General features: G+C 38.8%; 1 pseudogene; it reads right to left on the reverse strand.

Annotated features, from left to right (window-relative positions):
- Positions 1-7981: 7981 nt before the first annotated feature.
- LOC143304398 (glutathione S-transferase-like) lies at positions 7982-9241 on the reverse strand (annotated as a pseudogene).
- Between the last annotated feature and the right edge of the window lie 259 nt (positions 9242-9500).

Consider the following 9500-nt stretch of genomic DNA (forward strand, 5'->3'; position numbering starts at 1 on the left):
AACGTCTTGCACGCACGCTGGTTGCCAACCGACTAGCCTAGATTCTTCTAACATCTGGCAACAGTCTTTTGTCTCCACTGAGTCCTTGACGCCCTCTAACCCTTACACACACACTCTCATGTACAGTGTAAATGTATCACTTCCCTAACAGAATAAAATAATCATACATTTTTTTTTGTTCAACATTTGTAAAATACGATATTATCAAGATCACCAAGCAGGTAATCTTCAATTCTTAATTAATATAATAAAAAACATAATTAATGATTGTGTGATGGTTTTATTATTATCTCTATAATACAAAAGCACAACATCGTGTCAACAGTTTATATAGTTCGTATGTTTCTGTAGGAATACACAAATAACAGTTCTCTATCACAACGTAATCTAAAGGGAAAACCCTAACTAAATGACAAAAATATCGGTAATAACTGGAACTAATGAATGTTAAAAGCAATCAGTATATTCCTGTAGTATCGTGGACGAAAGGCCTGGGAAATATCGGACGAACTGTGAACAGTGTCGCGAGAGCCGAGGCGCCGTCGGGCCCATCAATGTGTCATCGGTCTTTTCAAGTGCATAGTTTCGTGGAAAAGACCTACGTGACCCTGGCCACGAGCGTCTGCAGAACACGTGTGCGGTGGGCCTAGGAAAAGGGCAATAGAATGGGACAACGGCCAGAGAGAGTCAGTCGAGAAGCAGAGTGCGAGTTGAGCGGACACGGAGTGTGAGTCGGCGTGCGAAGATATCGTAGTCTGTCCTTTTGTTATCGAATATCACTCATTAAAATACCTTAAACTTTAAACTCTACCAGCAATCACTTGTCCTTACTCTAAGAATCCACAAGTTACTACATTCCATACAAACTTCCATCAACACGATTCGTTCTTCATTCTCTCAACACACTAAGGCCGTGTCACGTCGATTCGGGGTAATTTCACGTTCCGCACGCAAGGTGAGAAATTCGTACTTAAATTTTGATTGTTATTAGAAAATTTATTGAACACTGACAGAGTAACAATACAGAATGGTCAAACAGCACAGAAAAGAATGTTCTTACAACGACTCGAGAGGTACTTTTTTATATCAAGGACCCGGCTCCTGTGGAGGGGCTATCGCTGGATGCCGGTCACATAGGGTTTCTATTACTGCTTAGCCATCATATTGCTGACCAAGGTATGTGAGGCATAACCATCCTTTCGTTGCGTTCTCACGACCACCGGGACATTCCCCCCTCCTTAGCTTCGCTTTGCTCCGCTAAAGCGTAAGGCTCTGGTGGGGCTTCTAAGTTGAATGATCCCCTCATCTTCGTCTTCGGTGATATTTTGGAAGGTGACCGTCCTTGGTACTGTTGATGTTTGATCGATCCTGTTTACGCGAGCGGTAGGGCAGAGTATTTTGATACGTACATTTTTAGGAAATGATCGGCGTAGACATTCGAAAAGTTTACATTTGTACATTACATATATTGTTCCTAGTCCTAGGGCTATGATTCCTAATATTTGTAGTGTGGATATGCCATATTCCTTCAATGAATTTATGCGTCGCTCAAATTGCAGGGTACTGATTTGTGTTTGTAATGTGTCGAGGTTGGCTTTATATTGGTTGAAATTGTGAGTTACTTTTGGAGCTGTTTCTAATATTTTCTCTAATATTGGAACATCTGTTTCTTCGAAGCTGTATATGCTATTCTTAAATTTGGTTTCGTAAGAGATATTTTTATGTGATCCTCCTATTTTCATAATATTAAGATCGTATGTGATTATGCACCCGGTTTTACTGCTAATTAAGCTTGGTTGTCTAATTTCTAGGATTTTATGTGTCTTACATAACACGTCGATTTGTACATTTTTCGCAGGAATAATAATATAATGGTTTTCCGTCTGCAAAGGTACGAACGTCAATTCTTCCAGCTTGAAGACAGCAGTCGGGCAAGTTTTGACCGTCTGTCGATTAGTAATTAATTCTGATCTGCATTCAGGTGAATTGATTCTATTGTGACTCGGTTGAGTTCTTTTACAAATGTGGATGATTGCCGTTCGTTTACAATATTTGTTTAAGTAGTGACTATCGACAAAGGTGTATTGTTCTGAGTCGGTTAGAGGCAAAAATCCGTTTCTATTACAGGCGCAATGAATACAGAGTTTTGTTTGGAAGGTATCGGGTAAATTTTAGTTATTTTCCATTCATCGTTTTCCAAAAGCGGCACAGTTATTGTATATATAAGTTTGTTATCTCTTATCCATACCTTTAGTTTGCTTAGATCTATAATTAGTTGAAAGTTTTGGACTGAAGGTTCGATATGGTTAGTCATAAAGTTTTGTCTCGTTATTTGGTCAAGTGTTTTTAAGAATTATTCGGGTTCTATAACTTGTGGGTTTATGATTCCTTGTTTCCCTAACATAACAGTGTTAAAAATTTCGTCGATGTTTATATGGAGTTCTGATATGGTAGATTCGGTTTGAATTAATGGGGAGACTAATATTTCGTTTTTTTCATTGTGGTTTTCAATCTTGTGTATATCGTTGGCTAAGTTTTCAAGTTGATTTGTTTTGGTATTGTCTAGCACGCGTTTGATGAGTGCGGTTTGGTTACTAAGAATTGTTTTTATTTTATTGTTGGAATCAAATAATGTATCGATGTTCTTGTTAATGAGTTCTAAATCGTTTTCGTCGAGAGTTCCGAATAAAGTTTTGGATACTGAGCCTATGACATTGAGCAATCCGCGTTTGCTTTTATAACGCAATAATAATTTGAGTTGCCGAGTCAGGTTTTGAAGATTTCTGTACTTAAATTTTAGGCTGCTTATTTCTGGTATGTAAGCGCAAGGTGGTTTACATTGACGGTCTATTAAATCTATTACGCGTTGTAATCTATTAACTTGGTCAATTGGATCGTTAAGGCCTACTATAAGGGTGATATCTATTTGTTCGTTGCACAGATAGCAATTGTCAATGTGTTCCAGGAATATGTTGGCGTAATTCAATGGTTTTACTTCTAGATCGCTTCTAATGTACTCGAGTGTTATGATGATCCATATTATGGTCTTCTTCCTGAAAGGTAGGGTTTTAGCCTGTTACCGTGGATTCTTTGCGTGTGACCGTTGGAATATTCGATAAGATAGGTGGGTGGATTGGATGAGAGGATTTCTGCAGGTCCTAGCCATTCGTGGTCTAGCTTGTTAGTTTTGTGATCGTTATGTACCCATACTTTATCTTTTACTCGGAATATCGTCTGTGTTTTAATAATTTTTCGCATTTGATCCCTCTGGTATCGCTTTTTGTTAGATTCGGTAACTCGTCTTGCTTTAGCTATATAGGCGTTGTGTCGATTTTTCCAGAGGTTAAACAATTGTTCTCTGGTTAGGCTAGGAGTGGTTGATATTGAGGATGGCATGTTAGCTTGTCGTCCAAATGTTAGTTCGAATGGGGTATGTCCGGTCGTCTCGTGTACTGAATTATTATATCCCATGCATATTAATTTTAAGTTTTCATCCCAGTCGTTCTGTCGGTCGGTCGTACAAGTTCGAATAAGGTCCTTTACTACGGCATGCGTTCGTTCAAGGGATCCGTTAGATTGTGGATGGAAAGAAGTGGTTTTTATGTGTCGGATTTTGAAAGCCCTTTCAAATGTGTCCATCAATTTACATACGAAATTTCGTCCCATGTCCGTCAGAATACTTTTTCGTGCGGAAAATATGTACACATAGTGATCCAAAAGTTCGTTAATGATTGAGTTGGCTGTTTGGTCTTTTAAGGGTATGAGAATGAGATATTTGGTTAATTGATCTTGGATAGACAGGATAAACTGATTGCCCCGTTTGGTTTTGGTGAGAGGTCCGAATATGTCCATTGCGATTTTGTCATTAGGATTAAGCGGTGTGTCAGTTATCATAGGTTGTTCCTTGGCCCTGATACGATTTAGCTTTTCTCGTTGGCAGGTTTCGCAGTTTTGTATGAATTCTGTAACGTCTTGTTCTAGGTTTGTCCAGTGATGGTGCTCTTGTATTCGTTTCACGGTGCGGTGTATACCTAAGTGTCCTACTAATTCGTTATGATTTTCGCGTAGTATCGTTTGTTTTTGTTCGTTATCGTAGTCTACTGGCGGATCTTGTCCAAATATTAATTTAATTTGAGGGAATCTAGTTGTTAGAAACCTTAGCATGAGTTGAATATTTACCTTTTCTAACGTGCTGAAGCTATTGTCGTTTATTCCTATTTGTAAGCGTCCGGTTCGGTGTTTAATAAAGTGTTTGGTTAATTGACGCAACCAATGCTGTTCGTTAAAGTCTCCCAGTTCGGTCTTTGTAATTTGTTTAAAGTGTGGTCTGTTAGGTTTTTGGGTTATCGGAGCTGGGGTGATATTGATTTTCCAGTCTATATACTCGTCATAATAGTCCGGGTTTTCTACATTGGGTTGGATTTCTTCATTAGTGATAGGATACAATCGGGATAGAGCATCTGCAGCTGTATTTTCTTTTCCTTTTTTGTATTCGATTTCATAATCGTACTCCTCGAGTCTCAAACGCCATCGCATGAGTCTCGATGAGGGGTCTTTAACATTCTTTAACCATTTCAAGGCTTGATGATCGCTTTGAATTTTAAATTTTCTACCAAGTAGGTATTGTCTTAGTCTTTTGATTGACCATACTATTGCTAATAACTCTTTCTCGGTTGTGGAATAATTCTTTTCAGGACGGTTCAAAGTTCGGGATATATAACAGCATGGATGTCCGTCTTGGGAGAGTATTGCTCCTAACCCTTCGTTACTTGCGTCTGTTGTTAATGTGAATGTTTTGTCAAAGTCTGGATATTGTAGTACAGGGGCTTCGCAGAGTTTTTGTTTTAGTGTGTCAAATGCAAGTTGTTGTCTATCGGTCCAGTAGAATGGAGTGTCCTTTTTTGTGAGATCTGTCAATGGTTTTGCGATTTTAGAAAAATTACGTATAAATTTTCTATAGTATCCAACGAGTCCTAAGAATGACTTTATGTGGGTCGCGGTCTTTGGTGTTTTAAAGTCTTTCACGGCTTGAATCTTTTTGGGATTAGGCTTTACTCCTTCCTTTGTTACTACGTGTCCTAAGTATTCTAATTCCGGTTTCAAAAATTCGCATTTGTCCGGTTGTATTTTTAATCCTAAATTTTGTAGTCTGTCTAGTATAATGGCTAGATTTCGGTTATGTTCTTGGATGGTGCTCCCGAATATTATAATGTCATCCAGGTATACGAAACAGTTATTTCCTATTAACCCCCGTAGCGCGGTATCCATCATACGTTGAAACGTCGCCGGTGCGTTTTTAAGGCCGAAGGGCATGCGATTATAGTGGAAGTGACCTTGTGGGGTTGAGAATGCAGTATATTTTTTGGAATTTTGCTCCATAGGTATCTGGTGAAATCCTGACGAGAGGTCTAGGGCCGAGAAAAATTTAGCTTTGCCTAAGTGCTCGAGTATTTCGTCCGAATTTGGTAAAGGATACGCGTCTTGGTCTGTTTGCTCGTTTAATTTTCTAAAATCTATAACGATTCTCCATTTTTGTTTGCCTGATGCATCTAATTTTTTTGGAACTACCCAAATTGGTGCGTTATATGGACTGTCCGATGGTTCTATGATTTGTTTGTCTAACATGTCGTTGATTTGAGTCTCGATTTCCTTTTTATGACATTCGGGCTGTCTATAAGATTTGATGTTTATAGGTTTGTCTGTCTTGAGTGTGATTGTATGTTCTGTCAAGTTGGTACATGGTAATGAGTCTGTTTCCATATTAAAAACGTCTAAGTAATTGATGAGGATTTTCTCAAGGGGTTCTCGAAGTTCTGGATCAATATGTTTGGTACGTATTATTTGTGCGAATTTATTAATTTGGCTTAGTTTATCGGGTTTCTCTATTTCGTTTGTAATGTGACAGATTTGCTTACCAGTGTTGATGAAACATACTGTTGTGGGCTTTCCTTCGATGTATTGGGCTGAGATTAGAGTTTCGCCTGGTCTTATCTTGCTATCGGTTTCCTGGAATGGTAATATAATTTCGTCCAAGGTTAGTTTATTGTTAGTGACGCTGTATTGATACTTTGTAAGGAATGGGAGTCCGATTATTCCATCTTCGATTAGGGGAAAGTTGTTAGGGACTACGTAGAATTGATGATTTTTCTTGAGCATGGTAAAGTTGCAAATTTTGTTAGTGGTATGTTTGTCACTTCCCATTAGGAAGGTTTTTGGGTTAGAAGTTTGGACGGTTAGTGAGGCTTTTTCTTTTATAAGGTTGATTCCTGCTCCGGTATCGATGAGGAATCTGGCTCTTCCTCCGTCTCTTCGTTGCAGTACGATTGATAGTAATCTTCCGGTGGTGGTACAGTTAACTCGAGGTAAGCTTCCACTGGGTTCTCCGTTGTTTGGTTTACTCGAGGTGGAATATTTCCTTGGCTGGCAAATGGAGAATTTCGAGAGTAGCATTTTTCGGCTGTGTGTCCAATTCGTAAACACTTTGGACACTTCGGTTTCATGCGGTCGTCTAATGGTCGGCTAGGTAGCTGAGCAGAAGTTTGTGGCTGTGAATCGGTAGTAGTTCGCTTGGATACTAATGTAATGTTGTGAGATTGATTCTTTGGGCGGTTGGCAACACGATTTGCTTCTCGTAACCATTGTTCTCTATCAGCTGCTAGTCGTTGGGCAAGGTTCAGGTTCTTTGGATCGCTAGATACCACCATCTGTCCTATCTCGTATCGTAAGTTGAGCAAATATGTTTTAAGTGCTTCGCGTTCTTCAATATCTATAGCTACGCGTCGTTCTGTTGGTGTGCGGTTTTCGTTTTGGACTGCATAATTTAATTCGTTTAGCTGTTGTCGGAATCTGGAGTCAAAAGATTGTACACTTTCTGTTGCCCCTTGTTTTAAATTCTTTAATTTGTCCCTACAGTTGCTAATAGTTGTTGGTGTTAATACGTGTTGTCTTAAGCATGAATATAAGTCTTCGAACGAGTTGATTTTTAGATATCGTATGTTTCGTTTCGCGTTGTCGGTAATCTTTTCGATCAGTATGAGATCTAATAATAGCTCTCTGTCACTTGCCTTGCACCTAGCTCTTGCTTTGCGGACCGATAAGATGAAATCTTCAACGCCTACGTCATCTTGACCACGTAGTGTCTCGACAGTTCGTATGGCCTTATCTGCCTCGAGCCCTCGATCTTCGTTGTAGTTGTTTATTGGTTTAATCGCGGCGCGGCTAGATGCGGCTCGTGGTCTTTGTGACGTGTTCGGTCCGTCAGTTTCGTCATCCGTTACGTTATCAGCAGCGGTTTCTAAATGGGCGTTTATTTGCGACTGGTCAGTCTCGGTGTCGTATTTTATTTCCATGGTTTTTGCAAGATCGCGTATTTCTTTAGAGCGATTTCTATCGCTAGTTTCCGCAAATTCTTTTATGTTTTTAATGTTTTGATCGGTGCTGTTTCTAAAGCTTCTAAACTCGTGAGTTAGGCTTTCAAATTGTTCAATCAGGGTAGCGATTAGTTCGTTTTGTTTAGCGGTACTCTTGTCAGTTGGGTTCATGCTGAGAAATATGACACTTTCGGCGGAAGAAGAGTCACTATCTTCAGAACGTATTTCAGGCTTACGGTTTCGATAATGTACGAAAGCCAGCTTACCGAGATTCTTTGCAGATCCTTCTTTTGATCATGGAGGTGACCGTGGTCCTTCGCTGTAGAATCCGTAGAGTTCCCGTTGAAGTTTCCTCTTGATGCGATGAATGGATCCTGGCAGGATCGCCAATTTTTTCACGTCGATTCGGGGTAATTTCACGTTCCGCACGCAAGGTGAGAAATTCGTACTTAAATTTTGATTGTTATTAGAAAATTTATTGAACACTGACAGAGTAACAATACAGAATGGTCAAACAGCACAGAAAAGAATGTTCTTACAACGACTCGAGAGGTACTTTTTTATATCAAGGACCCGGCTCCTGTGGAGGGGCTATCGCTGGATGCCGGTCACATAGGGTTTCTATTACTGCTTAGCCATCATTTTGCTGACCAAGGTATGTGAGGCATAACCATCCTTTCGTTGCGTTCTCACGACCACCGTGACAACAGCAATCTTTAAACGCTTATAAAACCATAAGCAATCGTGAAGTTTAGAATTCGCTAATTGGGCGTCTCTCAATCCAGTTTTTGATCTTGGGTAGAAGGAGGACCTTTTTCTCCAGCAGCTTCAGATTCTCGTAATTCTCGATCAGATCAGACTTGTACATAAAGTTCAAATAATCGAGCAGAGCAACGAATGTTAAATCAGCCCAAGAGAGAGTACCATCGTAGAAGTAGCCGTCATTTTCCTTCACTTGCTGGTCCAAACGTTCTAAAATGAACGGCAGCGTCTGTTCAGCAGCCTTGCGTTTTGCAGCTTTGACCTTCTCGTCCTCCTCATAGTGGAAGGCGGCAATTTCTGAAAATTTGTTTTCAGTTAAATACTGAAGATAGAATTACAATCCTTTTTAATCCTTTGTCTTGTATTGTTGACATACGTGTATCGTTCGATTAAATCAAATATTAAATCGGATTTCAACTAATAAATACCTGAACAGATATGTACTATCTGTTATCAAGATTCTCATAAGATTTATGCAAAACAGCACTGGATACTCACTATGACGAATATCATGAATAGTATCAACAGTGGCATCAATATGAAGATTTGCCCAGTCAGTCTTTCCAGCTAAGTCATATTGTTTGGCTAAGTAACGGCAAATAGCTGTAGACTGAGCAACCTTCCTTCTATCAGCTACGAGCATAGGAAGCAGGCCATAAGGAGTCACTAAAACCATACAACTAATAGAATCAAAGATTCTATCGAACAAACAGATTATGATGCTTCTTAAATATCTAGCTTCCTGTTATCTGTTTTGGAAAGATATAATTTAATTTATTGATAATTTATCAGCAAACGAAGGGCATTGTCTCCTTAACAATACCTATTGTTCTCCCACATATCTTATAGAGAAATGGAGAGTAAACAATAATCTCTGTTATACTCTGCATAATTGTGTTCTACTTTATTTAGCTACTTTAGTTAAATTAGGAAAGATGAGATTTAAGAAACAGAACTTCTTTAAATTTTAAGCTTACAGGGCTTTATTTCTGGCCAGACGTCCTTTTTGATACGTTCATCTTCAAATGGAATACTAGCATAGCTGAAGAAGAACGGATTGGTTCTGCCAATGCCGTAACTGGGAAGTAAGTCAATTTATAGAGCGGCATCTTCCTGGAAGTATAGTATATACAAAGTAAAAACGAAGAATCATTGATGACAAGAATTATATTATTACAAATTATGAAGTATAAGACAATTTAAGTAAAAAGCATCAACTACTAACTACTCGCATAGCTAATTGTATCTTTATATTTTAATATAGCTTAGATATAAAAAAAATATTATTTTTGGATGTAATAATGTATAAACTTGCGCCAAATATTATAACAAAATATTGCACTTTCTATTTAAGTAGGATAGACATAT

The sequence above is a fragment of the Bombus vancouverensis genome, unplaced genomic scaffold (genome assembly GCF_051014615.1).
Source record: "Bombus vancouverensis nearcticus unplaced genomic scaffold, iyBomVanc1_principal scaffold0033, whole genome shotgun sequence".
In the NCBI taxonomy this organism is placed as follows: domain Eukaryota; kingdom Metazoa; phylum Arthropoda; class Insecta; order Hymenoptera; family Apidae; genus Bombus; species Bombus vancouverensis.